The sequence below is a fragment of the Choloepus didactylus genome, chromosome 11 (assembly GCF_015220235.1).
Source record: "Choloepus didactylus isolate mChoDid1 chromosome 11, mChoDid1.pri, whole genome shotgun sequence".
Taxonomy (NCBI): domain Eukaryota; kingdom Metazoa; phylum Chordata; class Mammalia; order Pilosa; family Megalonychidae; genus Choloepus; species Choloepus didactylus.
Window position 1 is genome coordinate 42,654,140 of NC_051317.1, and position 23,018 is coordinate 42,677,157.

At 40.9% G+C, this 23,018-nt stretch overlaps 1 protein-coding gene across 1 annotated transcript in view; it reads left to right on the forward strand.

The window, feature by feature from the left end:
* The first annotated feature begins 200 nt into the window (after positions 1-200).
* Positions 201-23,018, forward strand: part of BASP1 (brain abundant membrane attached signal protein 1) — a 48,702-nt gene continuing 25,884 nt past the window's right edge. The window contains exon 1 of the mRNA XM_037798867.1: positions 201-406. The gene's annotated coding sequence lies outside the window, so the exon portion shown is untranslated. The remainder of the gene's footprint in view (positions 407-23,018) is intronic.

Consider the following 23,018-nt stretch of genomic DNA (forward strand, 5'->3'; position numbering starts at 1 on the left):
AGGGAAAGTGGCGTGGGGAGGTGGGGAGGCCGGGTTGGAGGGGGGAAGGGGGGAGGGGAGGGGACCAGGATGGAGGGGAGGGGAGGGGAGGCAGGCGGGCGGGCGGGGTTCGCGAGGGGAGGGAGGCTGGGCGGGCGGACGCGCCGGGGGAGGGCGCTGGGCAGGAAGGGGAGGGGGAGCGCGAGCGCGAGAAATGCAGAGGCTGCAGCGGCGGCGGCGGCAGCAGTAGCGGCAGCGGCGACGGCGGCGGCGGCAGCGCTCCAACTCGCTCCTCGCTCCGGGCTCCGCCGTCGAGCCGGGGACAGAGCCTCCGCCAGCAGCCAGGCAGCGGGCCGGACGACGCCAGAGACCGGGGCCCCTCGGCGGCACCGCGCTCATCCAGGGGCGGCACAGTCACCCAGACCCGGTAAGGAGGCGCGCCCCGAAGGCCCCCCTCGCCACCGCGATCGCCCGGCTGCTGTCGCCCCACCGCCTCCGCCCCTTCCCCCAGTGGCCCCCTCCGTTCTCCCCGACGCAGACGGGGGTGCGGGGCCGGGTTAGACGGCGATGGGCGTGTAAGTCTCTCTTGAAGGCTCCGTCGCTTTTCGGGGATATGGGGTGATACCCGGCCCCGAGGTGGGCGGCTTCGGCCTCTGGCGGGGTAGCAAGGATGGGGCGTTGGCGAAGCTGCTAAGCGGAGTTTGAGTAGGAGGAGGCCCCCCGGGGAGGGTGGGCTGTGTTGAATGCAAACCCTTTAAGCCTTTTGAGTCCCAAAGAGTCGGTTTTTATGTGGGGTCGAAGGGAGCGTAGGTATCTGTCATGCGAAAGATTCACTGCCGGGAAGAAAGCGCTTGGTGCGAGGGGCGCAGCAGCAAAGATGGAGGGAGGGGGTGGGGTGGGGTGGGGCGGGAGGAGAGGGGAGAAAGCAGAAGGAGGTGGCGGCGGATGGGAATCTGGTCTGACCAGGAGGGAAGGGGGTGGCTTTTTGGTTTGGCAAATAGATTTCCTTGACCAGTGGAACTCCTAAATCTTGGCTCGGGGTGGCCAAGGAACACAAGGTTCCCACAACAACGTGCATCCATCCAGAAGCACATTGAGGGCAGATCAGAGCCCCAACCTGGTACGTGGCAGAATTGCCTTCCCACGAACCCGTGGGCTACCTCCGATCATTTTATTTTTTCCCAGCCTTGCTAGGAGAATGCGCTGGGCGCCTCCCCTGGCGGCCCCGGCCCAGGGGGTGTGAGCTTGAACCTGACAGCTCCCGGCTCCTAACGGGGCTCGGTCTCGCCATAGGAGGTGGTTTGGGATTTTAGTTCGTTTTGCCTAAACCTCTAACGCTGAAAACCCTACGCCCGATTCCCGTCCTCCCCTCCCTAAACCCCCATCAGCTAAGTAAAAATTGCGGAATCCCTGGATCGGGCAGCACACACAATGCCGGCTACAAACCGCATTGTTTTCATGAATATTCATCGAACGCTTGGCTGAGCTCCTTATCTGCTTCCCCAGAGACATTTCCGCTTTGAAACGAATTCGGTGGGCAGCCTTCGCCCGTGTAATTTTCACTCTGATGAAATTAGCACAGCGCACACGGGTGCTTGCTTGGTACCGTGCACAGGGTTGACGCGCCTGGGTCTCCACTACCGCCTGTGTGGCGGGTTAAAATCAAACGCTAATATCGAGGTGGTCTTCTTGCGCCAGGGGTGTGGACCAGCCCGCCGGGATTACGCCTGGGCTAACCGATCCCCAGTACTGCGGAGAAAATGAATGAATCGGGGCTGTAATTACCTATTCCTTTGTCTTGGCCTCGCGCATGCGCCGGAGAGCAGGGTGTGGAGGGCCCGGGCAGCCCCATCTGATCTCTCCATCACCCTCACCCACCCACCCACCGCCCTTCGGAAGCCGAGGAACAAAGGCGTTTGCCCTAAATGTTGTGGGAAACCCTTGCACACAAATGACAGTTTATCGTGTGTGTGTGTATGCGTGTGTGCACGCGCGCGCGTTGTCTTCTCTTTTGCTTGCTTAGTGATTTCAGTTGACTAAAAATAATATTAGCCTTTATGATGAATGCAAACTGTAGATTGAAAAAAATTTTTTAACTGCATCTGCTATTTTCCTTTCTAGTATGGTCCATTGTTCTTTTTCTTGTAGCATATTGCATTGCAGGGGTGGTGGGTCTCTTAATTTGCTCCAATTAACCGTTTTTCTGACTGATCTTTGTTGCTAGTCATTTGACTAAGGGGCACTGGTGTCAGAACCGGCAGTGGGTGTTGGCCCTAGTGACACTAGTTTAGAAATTTAAGACATCTTGGCGTTTTTACCAACAAGATGGCCTACAGAAACCAGAGCAGAGAAAATGGTTACCTTGTCAGGATCCTAATACTTTCTGTTTTCTCGTTTTCTTTTGATTCCTTCCTTATTGTTTCATTAAGAATTCCGAAAGATGGACTCTGTGGAGATGGAAATCCACTGACCTGGGGAGGAAGAAAGCAGCCAGGGCAGCTGGGGTGAAGGTGGTTAATTAAGTTCATGATTTTTTTTTCCTTCAATGTCTAAGGTACGCCATGCTACATAAGTATCCCTCTGATGGCTGATTTTCCTTCCACTGATGTGTTATCTAGGTTGTGGCCCTTTAGATTTCTTTTTTTGGGTTAGTTGTTTTTACTATCCCAAAGAAGACATTGTGCATATAGAATAGCTAAATATTTATGCATTGGAAGGTTATTTTTCAAAGGATTTTATGCACTCTGGTGGAACAACACGTGGCAGCAAAAGAAATCATCTCTTTTGTTCCTTTTCATAAAAACTTGATATTGACCAAGTTTAATGTATCAGTGCCTATGCTTGGTAAGGTGGCTGCCTGGCTCTTTACTAGATGGCAGGAATTAGACCTTTTCTACTTCTTAGTATTGAGAGCTTTATTGTGGTTCAGATGGCTACAGGTACTTTTTCTTTCTTTCTTTCTTGTTAGAATATATTATTTGTGAGTGGGAGAGTGAGTTGAAATATGCGTCAAATTCCATACCAGATACGTACCAGGATATCTCCAATCTACCTGAGTCTTGGGTTTTTGAGCAAGATAATTTTCAAATTGAATTTTAAAAATATTATCAGGAAGCTTATTCCTTTAGCCAGCTAGCTTTTTGCCAAGACTTAGCAGGTGGAGAAAGGGAGCTAATTGGACGTTTTGACAAAGAGCAACAACAATGACTATATCCTTAGTGGCATTTCTTTTAACTGGTGCTAGTGCTTTAATTGTGGCATGAAGAAAAGAACGTTTTTCCTCCCAGAGCACTTTCATTTAAACGTTTAATGGAAGAGTCCTAGATGCTTAGTTGTGCTGACCTTGGAGGCATCTTCATATTCTTTCTGGATTTACCAGAACAAGCCATATTATGGTGTAAGAGGTGATGTGGTCTCTGTCTTCAGTTTTATTCCTCGCCCCCTCTAATCTCATTTTAAGAACAATGTCAAGCCACGTTCATTCCATGATCAAGATATGTGGTGTATGAAATGAGGGCAAAAAGGTTGGGTAGGGGGAGGGGCTGGTATTTGATCACTCCAAAATGGATGTGTCATTCATGGTAATTTCGTAAATAATTGCAAAATTGCAAACCATTTTTAAACAAAGTAATGTATGTATAAAATAAAATGTTACTGATGACATGAAACTTAGCCAGTTTATATAGAATATTTTATACTGTGTTCTTATTGGTCTTTGGAAAATAATCAATTTTCTGTCTTTCTACAAATGCATTTAAGAGGGAGAGTCTAGCTGGTCTATCAATAAATTCATTTCCAATTTCTCCCAGTGCACCTCTTAAATAAAAGGGTTGCATCGAACACAGGAACCTATTCTTAAATTAAGATGTTCAGTTTTAGACTTAAAAACTCTCATCAAGGACTACTGAACTTTAAAAGCTAGAATAAACAATGCTTACTTCATAATTTATAAAACTGTTCTGTCTTACTTTTGTGATCTCTTGTAAAGTTTTGTTTTCAATACTGTCCCCCAAAACCTTGTAAACTATTTTTTTTGCCATCACTTTCTGTTTGATATTTGCCATCTATTGTCCTTATCTGAAGGTTTAGATCTCATTTTACACTTTATTTTAACATTACCATCATCTTAATGTTAAGACTGGTAAACTAGAAATCAGGTAACTGCTGAGAAAAAATCCTGAGTATACAGATAAGCTGACTGTCTTTGGAAATGGCTGTAGAATCTTCTTTATTTTATCAAGTTTACTCAACTCATTTAATCCTTTTCCATTTTTAATGTCACTTAAGACTCACAAGAATCCAACGCAGCATGAGCTTTACTCTTTGGCTTAATTATGATGGACAAACATCAGGGAATGATGTGAATAGTCAGAATTTTTTTTATAGATAAAATATGTGGGTGTACTGGTGATGGTGGTGGGGTGACTGGGGAAGTTCCCGGGGAATAGTGGGAAGAAAAGCAGGGTTTGAAAATCTCCAGACACGGGCTGGGCCACTTTGGGCAAATTACTTCACTTCAACCTCTCTGAATCTCACTTTCTTCAACTGTAAAGTTGGGATTGTAATTCCTATTTTCAGGTTACATTAAGGACCACACACAACGTCTAAGAAGTGCCTGAGTGTGAAGGCTAGCTCTTAAGGACTCCTCTACCTCCCAGTCTGCTTTTTCAGCAAAAGTGGGATTGACATCACCGATTTCTGTAGATGGAGCTGCATTTTGTTCCATGTTAATTAATAAGGTCCCAGGGTTCTCAGATGAATTCAGTCAGAAATAGGATATCTCAGTCTCAAAAGCTTCCCAAATATAATTTCTAATTTTCTGTCCCTGTGTGTGTGTGTGTGTGTGTGTGTGTGTGTGTATTTGAAATTCTGGAAGCACTATATGGGAATTCTGTCCAAAAGTGAATTGTGTGAAGTCAGGATGGCCAGTACCATTGAATTTCCCAGGGCTGCTTATGTACCTCAAGAGACGGCATTTAAGTTTTTTCAGAAAAAGAATGGGGTAGTCTTAAAACCACAGCCGTTCTCAACCTGCTAAAGGAAGATTTTTGTTAAACATCATTCCCTCTACAGCGACTAAGACAGACATCTAGGTAAGTGTCACATAAGAAAAATTGGCTGGGAAACCTTAACAAGAATAAATGACAATCATGGAGTCAAATTCTTACCAGGATATAGTTAAATTGTAATTTTGACAAGACACAAGCCAAAGAAGCAGTGGGATTTAACAGCATTCTCTTTTTTCCCCCCCCCTGGGAGTCAGAAATGGGATGCAGACTCTCAGTGTGTGTTTTCCTTTGTCTGTACTCTAAGCATTTAAATAACTTAAACAATCAGCCTTACTAAAGCCAATAGAATTTTGAACAAAAACAGGGAAAACAGATTATTTTTTTTAAATACCCAAGGTTCTCAGTGCTGTGAGTTTGCCACTGCACCAGGCTTCAGAGTCTAGGAATAAATTCCTGAAAGCTTTAGAGATTTAGAAATAGAAGTCATCTGCAAGCATGGCAGGGGCTCAGGGCATAAGGAAACACTTCAGATAATATAGAAAAATGGTGTTCAGTGGGGAAAAAGGCAAAGCTTTTACACAATATTTTCTTCTTATCACTTCAGTATTTCATGAACTTGGTTTTCGATTGATTTTTTTCCCCTCACCATTTTGGATGAGGGAGGAAGGAGGCTGTATTGGTTAATTTTATGAACTTCTCTTTAAAACATATATTTCAGCAATTGTTTGTACATTGTGTAGGGAGTATGGGTTTAGAAAGCGTGATTTGGGGGCTAGGTGTGACGGAGTTGGGCTTGGGAGCCAGATACACTGGGTTAGAACCCTGTCTCAGCCACTTGCCAGCAGTGTGTCTTGGTGAATTTCTTAGCTTCTCTGTGCCCCACTTCTCATCTATAAAAAGGGGGTTATAACACAGGGTCATTGTAACACTAAGAGAAATTGTCAAACACTTAGAACAATGCCCTGATATATTAAGTGCATCTTTTAAATGTATATTCACCAAAAAGTGGTAAGAATACTAATTTCCTTTACTTCATCCTCTACTCCTGTAGCCATTCATATCCTTACTTCAGAGAGGTCATTTTGGCAATTCAGGCCAGTCAGTGGTGGTGCCCTGGACAGTAGTTTGGTAGAACCTTGAAGTCTGTGGTTTAGAAAGTTCCTCCAGGCGTAATTATGAGATCTTGCATAATGTTGATAGGACCCTGGTACTAGTTTCAGAAACCCAAAGCACGTAGAAATCAATACAACTCCATCCTCCCTACTGAATGGGCAGTTTTTAAAATGAAAAAATAATGTGAAAGTCCTTGGAACTCCAGAGACCTTCAGAGAAAGGCTCACTGTTTCTGTGTGTTGAGACCGGGACTGAACTTGATTAGCCCTGTGACCTTGGGCATAAAACATAATTCATTCAGACTCCTGGAATTTCCTACTTAGCTTCTTGTGTCTAGAACCCAGACACATTCATTAGCCTTTGAAAGACGTGTCTTAGTTATTAGAACTAAGACTGATAAACTAAACTTAGATTTTTAAAAGTTTGGAGATGTGACGTGGTTTCTAGTGATTCCAGTTTAGACACACACACATACACGCCTACGAATTGTATGAATTTTTTTACTTTCTCACACCCATACCCCACCCCCCAAAGGAGTAAAACAACCTGAATTTGTATTGTGCAGGAATGTAGAGGTGCCATCACCCTGTTGACCTTTAGAAGCCATTAGTCCCATGGAGAGCTTAGACACTGTGACCTTTTCAAAACAAAAAAGGAAGTTGTTTAGAATTTCAGATACTTCAGGTAGATCAATCCTAGGTTCAGTCTTAACATTTCAGGCATTTATTTCAGGGATATATGCCCAAGTAATTTGTCTTTGCCCTTCAGGCACTTGTTTCTGCTGTTGAGCAAAGGTAAGGTCACTTGCATTTTGGATCAGTTCTTTTTTTTAAAAAAAAAATGTATTTAACACATTTCTGAATTCTCTGTATTCAGGAGGGAAATTATATTCTACCTTATTTATCTTTCTGGTGTTTACTTTGAGAAAAGAGGTTTTTGGATATGGTAGTTATATCTTATTGAAAGCTTCCTAGATTTAGAATAATGAGAATAAGATCAGAGCCTTTTGTTTTTTGTTTTGGTGTGAACTGAAAGGATGAGAAAGGACATTTGTTGGCTGTTTACTTGTATGGCATGTGTTCTAATTGAATTTCATTCCCTCAAGCACACTGTGAGATGCGTTTTACCTGTGAAGAAAGAAAATAGGAGGTTAAATAATGTACCTAAGATGCCAGAGCTCATGGAAAGTGACAAGATTCAAGTTCATGTCTGATGGTTTTCAGGCCTATTGCATTGTTCATTGCTACACTGGACTTCTCATAAGCCTTGGCCATTTTATCTTATGTAATATGGACCCTTGAGGATTAAACATGTTAACATCTCCAACAATTAATTAGAGAAAATCATACCAAGTTCTTTAATGACAAATTATTTATCATGGGGGAGATATAGAACAGAATTTAAATATTTTTAATCAGTAAATATATTGTTACCTATGAAATAGAGGGGATTCTTGTTGTAGTGACCATGTGACTGATCCTAAACTTTTCCAAGTGTGATTGCTGTTATGAAGATCTCCAGATGGATATGGATTTGTTTGGCCTCTTCATTTTCTTCCTTATACTGCATAGGTTATCAGTCAAATGCTGTAACTGTAATTTTAGCTTTTTTGGTTGTTAAATTTTTATTAGAGAAGTTGTGGGTTTACAGGACAATCATGCCTAAACTGCAGGATTCCCCTACACCTTCCCCCACCCCCCACCACCTAGAAGATCCTCCTCCAGCTGTGTAGTTAGGATTATTGCCTGATAAGAAACAAAACCAAGTCTCAAAGTCGTTGACCTGCTTGTCTACCTCCTGGCAGGATTCATTTACAGAAATTGGATGGCTTTCTGTGACAGTGGGTGACTGCCTTTAAATTATATCCTAACTACCCCCAGTCCTTTGTAAATAGGTTGTGTCATCAGGGCAGAAGATTTGAAAGCTCATGACCGAAACACTTATTTTGGAACTGAAAAGGATCTTAGAAAAGGTAGTGGCTGGCTCAGGGTCACATGAGCTGGTTAGTGGCTGAGTGGAAACCCAGGTTATTTCCCAATCAAGTCTCACCCCTGGCTGCCCCCCACGTTCCACCCTCTTCAGAAAGAATTAGAGAGAAGAATGCCTAATTGAGTCAAACTCTTACTGTCTGTAGCTTAAAAAAATTCCTACCATTATTTTGCCATCTGACCATTTTTTTGGAAAACCCAGCACTTGATCCTGTGTGGCTCTCCCTGCTGTTCTCTCACCCTCTCCCTCAGTAACTCGCTGGTTTATCCACCTGCTGTCTTCTCCCCTCAACTCATCTCTGCTTTTTATATTATATGCATATTATATTTCCTTTGTATGACAAAGAATATATGGCATGCATTAAAAGGAACTTTTCTCATGAAACTAAATTTTATTATTATGTCTTTGATTTCCTCCTGAAGCTGGACAGTTGGGGAGCTACAGATGGGGGGGGGTCACATTTGGAAACAAAGCCAGTTGGTTTTACACTATTTTGGGGGCTGCAGAGGGAGACGCAGAGCAAGTTCTGCCTTAGAAATGCTCTGGAATCTCTGGGAAGCTGCCCTGTGCATGTTGCTTGTGGAGGTGATGGGTGGAAATGAGCTTTCATGACAATTACTAGTGTTATCTGGCTTACTGGGTTGAGACCTGCATGGAAACATGAGGCTTAATCTTTTTTTTTTTTTTTTTTTTTTTTTTTTACTTAGAATTATCTTATATAGTATCTGCCCTATTTAGGGATTTAAAAGATCTATGCAGGGTTCTAAAGTAGTCCTTAAAACATGAAGTTTAAGTATTTAAGTTGTTCAAATATGTTTTATAAACTTAATTTTGGAATGTTTGAAACTGATGGTAGCAATGTAAGCTGTTTATGTGAATTTGTATTGTGGACAAACTGTGATTAAATTGAGTTTTCAATGAGACGCAAATTTTGTTTTCACATTTAAAATGGTCTATTGGGAAGTGTTTAGAAGTGGAGAAGAAGCTTCGATGAATTTGTACTTTTCCAAAGAAACCTGTGATAAGTGACTACCCAGTTTTCTTACATGCTTTTAATAATTACAGTTACGCAGATTCAGAAATAGACATACTCCTTGAACAATCCCCAACCCCCCACCCCCCAAATTTCTTTTTCTTTAAGTTTATGAAGAAATATATGTTAGAGGAACAGCTTTCCCTGGTTGAGCTTCCTAAATTACAAGTTTCCTGGATGGCTTGGTAAAGTGATTTTGAAAAGACCTGAATTCTTTACCCTTTGACAGGCAATTCACAACAAGGGTGCTATAGACTCGCACAACAGTGAAGTTAAATAGTAACAAGGTCTAACGGTCAGGAAATAGTGAGTGTATCCAAAGGGAAAACAACAGCAGCCATCTACTAATTGAGGCTGTCCCTGTTTCTTAAGTGTGTATAGAAGAAGTTCTCCGTAGAATCGTGGGGTCTTCATAGTGTACTTTCCTAAGCCTCTCTTTACTTGCCTTGGAAACTGCAGAGGCTCTAGGGATATTTGCTGCCATTGACAGAACAAATGTTCTCGGGGGATAGCAATGTCTGTGTTTGCGTTTGGCATAGTTAAGATGATTGTGGAAAAGGAAAACTAGAAAAATCAGCAATTTAAAGGTGAGAAGGTGTGAGAATTTTTGTGTGATTATTTTTTCTCCCCTTCTTTATCCTGCATGGTCACTTGGATGTTTACTAAACACATTCATATGACTGGATAAGGTGTTCCTGGGCTGTTCTCTGAAAAGAATAATTTTCCTAAGGAAAAGGGAAAGAGTCTCCTTAACAATTGGTAGTGGCCATGGCTCCTGGGCCTTTTCATGATCACCCAGCCTCAGTAAATGATGCTTAATGTGGGGCTTTGCTTTCCTCAGGAGCCTCAGCAATCTTTTGTTCCAGGGCTCACCCAGCTGGTTCCAGAATTTTCACTGTTAGGTTTTCAGAGAAGTGGTAACTTTTTCCACTGAAGTTCTTTAGAAGGTTGTTGATACAAGATTGATAATGGCTTCCCAGATAATATGTTTCTTTGTAACTCATGAGAGTGTTACTCTTTTTCCCCTTTGTCCAACCCAGTGACTGACTAATGAAAAGTCTCCTTGTAAGGTAGGTTATTCTTTCACTGGTATAAGAGACAAACACGAAAACCAAAACATGAATAGCTCACTCATACACCTCTACCCTTTCTATTGTAACTGGGTTTTTGTTTGTTTGCACTGTCCAGAGAGGCTGGCATTGTTCTAATCTATACTAAGGTCCTAATGGGTGTGTAGGTGGGTGGGGATGGTCATAGAAGGACTCAGTTTATCATAATGCAGAGAGAAGTAACTACACAAATGGGATTACAGCAAATGATTTCACTAAGGTGAGAGTTATAGTCTAAAATGGAATACAATTTCTAATGGGAAAGAGTTCTAGTAGGATTCTAAGATACTATGATTCACTTGCTACTAACTGAATGCAGAGAATGTTAACAAAATGTGAATAAAAAAACAAACAAAACTGAACTGAAATGTCAACAGGCTACACAGTTCTCCCACCTATCTCTCCCTCCCCCCTTTCACCCCCCAAATACCCAATATAAATTAGCAGGTCCTGTTTAAAAAAACATTTTGTTGCATTTTGAACTTTAATGCTTCCAGTAGCAACACATTCTTTTACTATGTGCTTGTTTTCAGCAGCAAGTACTACAGTAATAAAGGGAGAAGGAAGTGGTGGTTAGAGGAGGAATTGGCAATTTAAGACTAAAGTACTCCTGCCACCCCCTTAAATGTTTTCTTTAGAACTAGAGCTCTTACTTGCGGTTCTCCTTTCTGTATTGATCCCCACTGGCTGGCTAGACGTACTATACAGAGGAGGATCCTTTGTCATTTCTGTAGTGGGCGAGCCAAGAATTTTAGATAAAGGTTAGAGAAGTCCAGAATGATGTAATACTGCAAAAAATGTTACTGCTCTTCCTGAGGGGACTGAAAGAGATTCAAGCCAGTTTTGAGTTGGATGTGATTCCTGTTGGAAGAGGGTGAGATGTATTTTAAAAAAAAAAAACATACAAAAACCCTTTGGAGTTGTCAATGTCAGTAGCACCCAGCGTGGCAAGCCAGCAGGCCCTGACATGTCAGTAATTGTTTGCATAGTTTACCTGGTAGAGAAAATCTCGAACTGATAGAACAAATGTTTTTCAAACACTGATATGCACCTGGGCTCCAGTGTGGCGTTTAATTGGTGGGGGAGGCATTTCCATTTTAATCTGATTCTCATAACATAGCTAACTACTTTGCCAGCTAATTAAACAGTCCAGTCCTCAGCCAGGGGCTGGTGTTGATGAGCAGTTGCATTTCTTGTTAACCACCGAGGTTTGTAAAATCCTTCTTAAAAGGAGGAAATGGCTGCGCTTTGGGGAAGTTTCAGCATGGTGACTTGGCAGCCAAGCGAATCCCAGGTTCCCCTGTTACTGGATGGGGAGAGGGGAAGGTCATTCCTTCTCTGTTTGGGGGAAGGTCTGGGTTCCCCTTGTGTGGGTAGGGTTTCTGGCAAGTGCACTAAAGGAAGCAGAATGACATTTGTCCAGGTCTCCTTTCTGAGCCCCACCACTCCTTCCTCTTAGTGTCTGCAGCAGGTGGAAGGAGGACAGAGCAGGAGAGAAGGGCAGGGGTAGGGGAGAGTGGGGGGGATTGTACATGCAGTAATAGAAGGGGGGCCACTTGTGCCTTAGTCCTTTCCCCCAGTAGGAAAGATGGCTTACAGTGAAGAACATTTTTGGCTCCTGTGCTCACTGCTTCCTGCCCTCAGAAGTAGGGAATGGGGGACAATCGACAACCCTTGAGACCCTGGTTTGATCCTCACAAATCCATGAGGCAAGCATTAAGCTCCCCATTTTGCACGTGAGATGCAGAGAAGTTCATTTCCCAAGATTCACAGAGCTAGAAAAGATAGTGCCTGCTGGGGGATTCCAAGTCAGGCTTACCTGGCGCCATTGTACTGGGCAAAGGGAGAATGCAGGGTGAGCATGGCTGCATGGAAGAGGCCTTGGAATCCTTCACCCAGTGCTGCCTGGTAGGCGTTAACGCATGGTGAGACCTATTTCTCATTCTAGCACTATATATGATATATATACTATATATTATATATGTATACACTGTATATAATTTTCCCTCTGCCCAGAGACACACATTTCCCATTTGGATATCTGTAAACCCACATTTTACAAGAAAGTGAATAGCGGAAGAGAGGAAGATTTGCTTAGTGTGTGTAGTGTAAGTAATTTGTCAGTCTCAAGTCTTCTAAATTAAAATGGAGTTAGTCTGGGGAAGGGCCATTGTAAAATCTCCTCCCAGCAATGGTGATGATGGAATTCTTGTTCTAGATGGAGGCATTGAACAGATGAGTTGGCCAGTTTAAAATCTTGAGCATCCATGCTTACTTGCAGGGATTCGGCAGAGAGGCTGTTCTTAGGGGACAGGTTTTATTGGATGGAGACTTGGGGTTGAAGACATTGGCAGACAGGGGCCTTAACAAAAGCCAGAGTAGAGAGTGGCTGGCGAACTGATGGAAGTTTTAAGACTCAGTGGGACACTAAAGAGGGGAAAATAAGAGGTTCAGGAATCTTCTGAAGTTCTTGATCAGTACAAAACCAAGACTCATGACTTTGAGGGACTTTCCAAGTGATAAAACAAGTAGTGGTGCATAAGGGATTTTTGAGGATCTTGTTAATAAGTGTCGATGCTGGTATGTCTATAGTAACACTTTTGAGAGACTTTTTTTTTTTTTTTCCTGAACAAGAGACAGTTTGAGAGGTACACTCTCAAATAATTCAGTCATTTCTTCTCTGTTTCAAATTTCTAGTCATGTCATATTGTGTTAACTATGGCAGTAAAAATATTATCTTGTTAATCCACAGTGAAATTTAATTTTACAATTCAATTTTACTATACCAGATAAACCACTGGCCCTAAGATAACTGAAATGATACTGTTTAAAATCTTTTATGAAAATTCCACTGGTGAGTTATTTTCTGCATAGACCATGTGATGTGAGTTTTTATAGAATTTTTAATTTTGACTGTTTAATTGATACAGTTTCTATTTTCAAGCCAATGTCCATAGTTCTCTTTTAGTGCCCATTTTCTTAATCAGTAGCACCTTCTTCCATTCAAGCCAGAATCCAGGGTGTGTCTTTGGCAACTCCATCTACTGCCCTTTCTTAGTAACAGAGCTCTTTCTATTCTACCTTGTAAAGGTCTCATGTTATGTCCGTTTTTCTCTACTCTAAGCCTTGAACCTGGTCGAAGCTTCTCTCCCTCTCCTCAGTTACTGCCCTAATACCCTCTAAATCCAAGCGTGGCACTCCTGCTTAGGGTTTTATACCATAACTGTCTTTTACATTTAGAATACAATTCAAAATCCTTTGCTGATTTACAAGGTTTTGCGTGTTCATCTTCGAGTTTTCTCTTAAACCTCCTTTCACACTGTCTCACCCACCCTGTCTTCTCCAGACACACCAGCTGCCTGGAATATTCCTTTTCTCCCTGCCAAAGTACTCTTAGAGCAGAGAGGTCTCAGCTTAAATTCTGCTTTCTCGGAGGCTCCTTTTCTCACTGTCCTTCATACCTCTCCTTCCTAGCATTTGGCATTTTTGTCCATGCACTTTTCACAACTGATAAGATTATTTAAAAGACCCAGGAGGCAGAGATGTGTTGGTTTTGCTGACCCATAACCATATGGCTTATGACTCCAAACCTTTGGCAGCTGAAATGGCTTTCCTATACGGACCCTAAATTTCACCTCCACTCATCTGTTCTCCTTACCTTGAAGATGAATATCTAATGAACTCCAATTAGTGTAATTATTCTGTTTCCAGGCAGTAACCTTGGTTGTAATTGTTCTGAAGCCCTGAGATATTGCAAGTAATTAGTACAAATGGCTCCCACCTTTCTCCCAAGGAAGAATCTCAAACAAATAATTAAATTGTATTTTACTTGTGGCATACCTTTTCAGAAATAAGACTACAAGTGAATGCTGGGGCTAATTGTGGTTACATTCCTTTTCTCTTCTTCCAAATCATTGAACAATCCTCTGTCTGCTCCAGATCAATTGTTATTGAGCTATATAAAACCAATGAATTTAGACTTTGTGAAGTTGGGATTATTAGGCCTCTGGTTTTAAATCTTTACACATTAGGCATCTCTAAACCTAAAGAAGTAAAAGCGGGTTTGGTCCTGATTCTGTGCTGCGACCACTTACTCAGGATTGTGAGTTCCTTTAGACCAGGGCCTTGCTTGGCTCAACTTTGGAAGTCCGGGGCTGTATGTCATGGCCGTTTGACATCGCACTGGACACTATACAAATAAGGCATATCTGAATGTTGTGCTCTGCTTTATTTACTCATCCAAGAACTATCTTGTAATGAACTTCAGCAAAGCTCACAGCTGTTTTTTTTTTTTTTTTTTTGGTGGTGGTGTGGGGGCAAAATTAAGGCAATGTATATGATTTATTTTCCCCAATTTTCTCATACACCTTGCTGGTCAGCATTCACCTTTTATTGTCTCTTACCTGCTTGGCTTTAGTTGGAACTAAGATTATTGGAGATAAATACTTTCATGGCAACCCTGAGCTCTCTCATCAGGTCAATGTGTAGTTTTCTGAAGCTGATTCTTATTGATGGAAATCTTATTAAATAAAAAAATGTTTGTGTAGTTTTTCAAAATGACATGGAATTGATTTCTAAAGTAATCCACAGTTAAGAAATAATAATGCAGGATTCCAAAAAGCAGACCCAATTTGAGCAATGTGTTTTACTCATTCTAAAACATTTCTAGATATTGATACCTTAGGCACAAAATTTTTACTTTCACAGACTTTATTTTTACAAATGAAAAGTGTGATTTTAGTTCAAGTGGTTGCTGGGATTGTCTATATGTGTGAGCCAAATGGGGTATAACCTCATACTCTCTTAACATGATTTATACCATAAAATTGCTACTTTTGCTATTAAATCAATACTTTGTCTTCAAGATGGGTCACTTGAAATAAATTCAACTTAAGAATTTGCCAGTGGCAATCTGCAACTGTGACTCCTTCATCTGCCAACATTGTCACTGACACTTTCATAGCTGACTTGCAGGTCACCCACCATCAGGAAAAGGGAGTCGATGGCCACGGATCAGCTGATCCATAGGTTCAAGTCAGTTTGATTTAAATTAGGTAGTAGAATAGAAAGGGCAGTGATTGGCTTTTTGCAGTTAATTTTTAAATCTTGGGCCATATTTAGAGTCCCTAACTCACCACACAGCCTCCTGATCTCTCACTACAAAACTTTGTGCTTTGCTTGGAAGCCTTGGCTCATGTTGTAGCTTATGTACTTGGACTGTGTAATTAGCTGGAATGATAGGGTATCGATGGTTGAGCAGCAATTTATGACACACATGTGTAACTGGGTGACTAATAATCTTTTGATGTGTATTTCCAAGTGATTCACCAGATGATATTTAGCTTACCTTTTTTTTTTTTTAACCCTCCTCTGACGTGACTTGCTAGGGTTATGGTATTATTTTGGTTTTAAAATTGGGGAATACACAAAAGCCGCTGTGGCTGGAATGAGGAAGCTCAAGGAAAAGTTGGTCTGGATGTGTAGACGCTACCATCTTTAAACTCCAGAAAACATTCAGCACAGGCCTCTGTCTCCTGCTGTTGCAGGTACATGCTTTGTGACCACCTTGAACTTTGTGTGCAGATTACTCTGTCTCTTTCTGCTATGTAAATGTTACTGAGTTGCATGCATATGGGACACACGTACACTTTTGAAGCCATAAGTAGAAAAATTTTTGTATATAGTTATTATACTGCACAGTTATATAGTATACTGCTTTTGTGATGAATTCATTCTTTATTGAAATATCCATGGCATTTGTAAGCATATTTCTTAGATGAAACTTTTTAAAAACAGCTCAGTGGCTCAAAAGTGTTCCCTAAGAGTGTGTGGAGCTCTGTCTGCACACAAATGAACAACTGACACAGGCTTTTCTTCTCTATCAAATGCAATGTGGGAAAATTCAAACCACAAGCGAGTAATGACAGTGAGGCCAGTGTTGGTTTGTAGGTCCATGGGCTAACCAGCAGAGTATTCAATAAAGTAACTATTTTGACCAGTCATACCTCTGCCCCTTCTCTGTTCTGCTTCCAGTAGCTCCACTTCTTTCACTTGACTAAGCCATATGAGATATTCCAAATTCAACTGTATATATTTTTAAAGAGTTTTATATAAATGTCACTTTGGAGGATTCAAGATTGAGTTCATTAAATTTGAAAATCTTAATCCCTAGATTGAAAAGATATTTCCATGTTTTAAGTTTCCAACCAAATCCAAGTACTTCAGAATTAGAAATTGAAGGAAAAGCCTTCCAAGGAGAGCTAGTTCTTAAAATGCAGTAAGAATATGCTGTAGATCTGGGGTGGGTTTCTTACAGAACTGTTGGACCTCTTGGGCTCATATCCCCTGCAGGTTCCTCCCCTGCACAGCCTAAATGCTTTAAGACAGGAGGCTTGGCTTGGGACACAGAAATAGTCACTGCTATTCCCATCTTCAAGATTCTAGGAAAAACTCAACAATAGGTTGCAAGATTGGTAACATCTCTATTCTAGTCCCCTGAATCCTGGGACTGAATGGTGTTTTGTTCTTTGCTCCAGAGGAATATGTATTCTCTAGGAAACCCTGTCTGTGACTCTTTGAAGTTAATTGCATGTGAAATGCAATGAAAGAAGATGGCTCTTTGCAAGCAAAAGATTTTATTTTGATAAACCTGCTTTGGAAAATGTGAACTCCAGAGTTTCTTTGTGGGTTGGGTAAGTTTGCAGGGCTAAAGTTGATAACACATCATTTTTCCAGTGCTTTTTCCAGAAGCTATATTTCCTTACACATCTGGTCACTTACAGATGCCACTTTTACCTCAAAGTGCTGGTTTCTCTTTCCTTTGACTAGCAAATATGGAAGTAGCTAGGACTCTTGATGGTGATTTTCTTTTTTTAATCTCTCAACAAACTTAAGGGAAAGTTAGCAATGCTTTTCTTATCATTCCTCTAAGCCTTCACCTTCCAGTTGAATTTGTACCACCCATCTTCTAGAATGGCTGGTTCTCAACCTTGCAGGGTAATTCCTTGGAAGTCAGAACCCCATCTGCCTGACTTTTGTTTTTCTGGAATTTCACACAGTATTTGGCCAGAGTAGTTTGCTCAATTTGAATCAATGTATTAGTCTTCAAAACTTTTCTTCTCCATGAGAGAAAAGCAGAAGCTTATTATTAGATGAATTTATTCCAGTGTTTACATTTGTGGGGATCTTGGGGCAAATTATTTAGAGAGCTAATTTCCTGCTTTATAAACAGGAATTAAAGTATTCACACTCCGTTGATGTTCTTTCCCATATAATTGGATGGGTACTAAATATGTCCTGAGAACATGCCCTAAGAGTTTTAGTTTTCATCTCATTGTTTAAGAAAACAGAAACATTTTAGTAACGGAATGAAGAATTTATATCAAGTCCTCATAGACTCTGACTTCTGAAAGTTGAGTGGTTCAAATGTGGTCAGTAATGTACTGCTTTGATTCAATCCAAATCTTAAGAAAAAAAAAATTTAGTAGGCAGTGTTGCTGGAAATAAATCACAATTCTGCATATCAAAAGAGCTACTGTGCAATTCCTTTGAAATTCTTAAAAGCTGAGACTTTCCTGTTTATCTTGAAAGATAATGGAACCTTCCAACCCATGCTGCAGTAAACAATCCGGGATTCTTCATGGAGGTGTTGTAATGAAGACCTATATGGGTAAAGACCAAAAAACCCTCCTTTCAAGCTCTGAGCTCATCTGGAATGCTTGTCTCAATTCAAGCACAGACCAGAAGGTTGCACTTAGTAGTTGTGACTTGGATATTTTTCGTTTTGAAGAAGGAAAACTACCTAAATCTATGGTTGAGCTTGCATGCATTGCAGATGTAGATTCCTGGAAATGGGGAGCTTAAATAGGTTCTTTAACCTGGCCTTTGCTAGGTGGGTATCTTCTGATATTGTTTTCACACGTCAGAGTAATTACAGTTCTCAATGTCACCAAACCAGTACAAAATGTAATGTGGATGTTAAAGGCTGTTTAATTATATAAATGTTTATTTGGGGGGTTATTGTGTTTTCCAAGCTCTCAGTCATATTTTCTTCTGGATGGATCTAAGTTTGACTCACACTTTATTTTGTTTGTGACTTGAAATATTTTTGTGAATTTTACCTGTTTCACCTGCCCACCAGGCCTTGCTATATTTTTTCTCTAACTTAAATTGCTCTCCTTCTCCAGAACAGCACTGAACTTTCTTTCTCTTTCAGCCGTCTCCAGATTTGTTTGCTGTTCTCAGCATCTCAGAAATTTTATACAGAGGGCAAGGGGACTTTCTTCAACCAACTCTGTTGGCCTATCTGGCTGAGTTTTTATTGAACCAAAATAAAACTTCAAAGAAACTGAAGAAGCTTGAGCCTCCCTTCTCTTCCTTTCAACTAACACCTACTGATGTTTATCTTGGAAATGATTTGATGTTTATTTGGTGAAGCATGTAGTTAAGTTAATGGAGTCTAATGTCAATCTTCTGAAAGTGTGGAGACACTTTTACTATGGTGAGTGCTGTGTAGAACCCATGAATGCTAGTTGTGGAAATGATAGTCTCAGAAGAATCACAGAAGTCTCACAGAATCATAGCCACATCATTTTGAATCTGAATTGACCCCTGTTGTTGTCTTTGTCTGCCATCTCTTCCTCTTGGCTCTTGGCACCTCTAGCTTATCATTCTATTTTCTAAGTACCATGAACTGTTCATATGTTCTGATAAATACTGTTTTGTGGCATAGATTATACAGCTATTTAAAGATAACTCACTATGAATTGAATTTAAACACCAATATGATTTTAATGGGTTTTCAAAGATTTTGTGAAATTTTTATTTTTTGAGTAAACTATTTTTTGTTCAACTTTGGTTGTCTTCAGTAAACTTCTACTATCTTTCCACTCATGGGAGGCCCACCCAGCTGTCTGATAAATGCATAGAAAAGAGAATTTGCTCAGTGCTTTGGCTAATTTCAGCCATGTAAGAAGCCAGTTGAGTTGGGTTCATCCAATGGAATGTATAAAGGAGTTGGGAAATAAAGCCACCCATCTCCTGAAAAACAAACATGTGATTAAATATTATATACTGCCTTCAGCTCTTTTTGAAAGAAGATATGGCATATGTGAAAAGTCCCTTCATTCCTTGTGTTTTTTCCTGTTAAATATTTTTTTGAGGTTACGGAACTCTGGTCTGAAGAAGATAAGTTAATGTCAGCACATGTAACAGAAGGCAGCCTGGATGGTGACAGCCATCAACCCCACACACCCCGTGTGAGCTGGGCATCCGTCTCCCGAAAGCTGTGTTTACATAGGTCTGGGCCATCCTTCTTATAGTTTCTCTTATCGTACTTCCAGAGCCTTGCAAAAGTCAAGCTGATTCCAGTTAGAAACCCGTTAGGAATTCAGATGTTTGTGACATCATTTGCATCTGAAAATGACCTTGTACTGTTGAAAACCCAGCTTGAATTAGTGGAGCAAAACTCTTGCCCAAGAGTCTGGATTCCCCCTAAAATCTGAATGTGTACTTATTCCAAAGCCTCTTTACTGGTAACCACCATAGCGGAGTCTTTTGGACTTTTGGACTTTGGAAACAGCACCCTAGGAGTGTGTTGGTGGTTGCTTTCCCTCTTCTTTAGTCTGTAGTCCTGAAGTGAGTATTGGTGGAGATGTAATTTCCAATGATTAGAATCATAAAAAGCCTGGATTGTTGAAATTTCAGTAAGTCAGTAACATAAAATCAATGTACTAGAGAAGTCAACACTCGACAGAGATTTTTATAATCTGTTGTAATTATGTTATTGCAAATAAAACCTTTCATTGTATTGAACACAGACTGGCATAGTTCTTACCATTTGCCAGGCAGTGTTCTAAAGCTTTACAAAGGTTTATTTTTTAAAATACATCAACCCAACAAGATAGTTGCTGTTATTATTCCATTGTACAAATGGGGAAACTGAGGCACAGAATGAAACCCAGATCGCTTAGCCAATGTGACCCAGGCTCTTAACTTGCCAGAAGCATGCCAGTAAACCTTCATTTGATAAAATTTAATTTTAAAAGCTCTTAATTTGTTGCTTCTAGTTTGCATAACTTTTCTTTAGCTTCTTGCAGGGAGGGCTTGCATGTTAGCTGCATTTGTGGGAAAAGGGACGAGGCTCTGAAGCTTTCATGGATCTGTTCTGGAATTGCAGTGGAGCCCGTGTGCTCTGTGATCACTCTCCTTGCCAGCTTTTGTGTGCCCCGGATATCCCAGATGTTCCCTTCCCACGTCCTGCAGAGTCAGGCCTCTGGACATCTTCACAGAAACGGAGGCTCTGACCTGGAGCTAGAGAGTTTGGGGACAGGGCTGCAAAACTCTAGTGCATGACGGAGCCAGCTCAGTTTTGGTTTTTCCTGAGGCTCCAACGTAAGCTTTTAGTTTTTCTATTTTTTTTTTTTTTATTAAATTAAGAGAGTTCTTAACTGAAATATTGAACCACACTCGGGCCTCCCCACAAATGTGAGGAGTGCTTCATTTTAAGGGTAAGTGGTTGTCTCTATAAGAAAATACTCCTTTTTCTCACTCACTTTACATGCTCTCTTGAAGGGCAGAGAAAAGAGTAAAATCACAGATGGTGCTATCTTGATACACTGCTCTTTGGAGTAAGGAGGTATCCTTCTAATGCACCGTGAATAGTTTTAGTGATTACTGTAAACTACAGTGAATATGTAGTTTTCTATTTTACATTATATCAGTGATTCTCTTTTTAATAAAAAGGCTAAATGATTGAAAGTGCATTTATGTCATTATACCTATAAACGTGTTTTTTAAAAATCTGTCATGTTTTGCGTTATAGCTGTAAACACTAAAAAAGGGTGTATGTTATTTGTAATATATCCCTATGGAGTGGAAGTCTAGAAATAAAAACATCAATTCAGTTAGAAAATAAAGGAAGGCAAAATTCCCCTTCTTAAAGGAGTTTCTTTGTGGGACGTGGGTGGGATAGCTTTAAATAAATGAACACAAACTTGTAAAAAGCTATTTTTGCAAGCACTGCCATCCCCATGAGTCTGTGCATTTCTTAAAATCTGGATATGAGAGCGGGTCATGTGTATAAAGGGAAAGGGAACATTCTGGAACACCTGTCACATGCTGTCTCCAGCAGGTTCATGTGGTAGGTGGCCAACAGGCTGTCATGGTAGACCTCTTTGGGCTTAAATCCTTGCTTCACTGCTTAATCGTGGCCATCTGGCTAAGGCAATTTCCTCCAGCCTTCTGAGCTTCAGTTACTCTGCGTCTTGTTTGACTCTAATGATCTCACCCTCAGGTATTGTGAGGCTTAGCGAGGCACATAGTAACTCCTGAAGAAATGGTGGCGGTTACTATTTTACCCTTCTTTGCTCTAATCTAGACCTTTGTTTGCTTCATAGCATTTATGACATTTGTCTTCTTTCTGAACTGTGTCTCACCATATGATCTTATTGTTTGTGAGCCTGTCTTCTTTATACATGCCTCTGATTTGGGCTAACTCAACAGCTTTTTAACTTGATATAAGTTCGTAAGGATATTTATAGCTTGGAGAAATCTGAAGGAGGGGTCTCATTCCCTAAATGTGTAGATTTCCCCAATTTGCTTTACAGACCATTCTGTAGAGGGTCTTTTTAAAAATTACATTTTCTTACCCTTGTTTTCACTGGGGATCTGGATTCTTTAGCTGAGACCATTGAGAATCACCTATCTTCTATCAGTTAGGTTGTATCACCTTTAGAAGTCATTTGGATTTCTGAATGTTGGATTCCTGACTTGGATTAAAGCACTGAACATACAAAGAACCAAGCACTGGATCTGAGAGGCTGGGACTCAGTTGCCCACAGCATGAGAAAGTACTGCATATGATCTTCATATGTCTCAACAACTGTATTATTGGGATGTTTTCGTTTGCTTGAGAGGATCAAAAAACATAAATGTTATTATATCTTCATTCAGTTACTGAAGAATTCAGTGGAATGAATGTCAGACTGCTGAGTAGATGTATATTCTGTATAGCTCCTGGTCTTTGAGACTGACCTGATGCTGTAAATCTATCATGAACTCTGTTTCTTCAAAGAGGGGGCTGGTCAGGGATCCACTTTGACGTGGCCTATGGGCTAGCACTTAAGCTCCATCCTTTGATGAAACAACCACTTCGTAGGATTTAAGAAATTGTGTCCCTTTCTGTATGAGGCAGTGGCAGAAATGAAGTGCTTTCTGTATGAATGCCCTGGTATTTCATATACAAATTCATGTCTGAGATTTAACTTAAAAGAATCAGTACACTTTGTGTTATGAGGATCAAGGAATAAGGGTAGTGCAGAGGATTTAGAAAACATTTAGCGTTTTATGTGGTCTCTTGAGCAACACCCCAGCCTTCCATGGAAAAGGACATCGGTACTCAGAAAAATTGTGGATCTCTGCATCTTGGCACCATGAGTTGTCTTGGGCATGAACAGAGCAATGACCCCACAGTCATCAGGCGTCCTCTGTCTCTTTCTCAGTTGGTTATGATTACTTCCGTTCAGACACTTGACTATTCCATATCTGGGGTAGTGGACAGATGGTTTCATTCTAGTCAATATTTTAGTAAATGCATTTTAGACATTGCTTGTAGGCACGTTGTCAGAATTCTCACTTCAGCGATAAATGCAGCAATGCCTTTGGCACATACTTAAATTTAGCCCACTTCCTGCAAACTGTTGTCATTAGAAGACCTAGTTCACAATCTTATGTCTTTTATCTGGAGAAAGTGACCATAAATGTGAGCTACATAACAGCCTGTCTTGT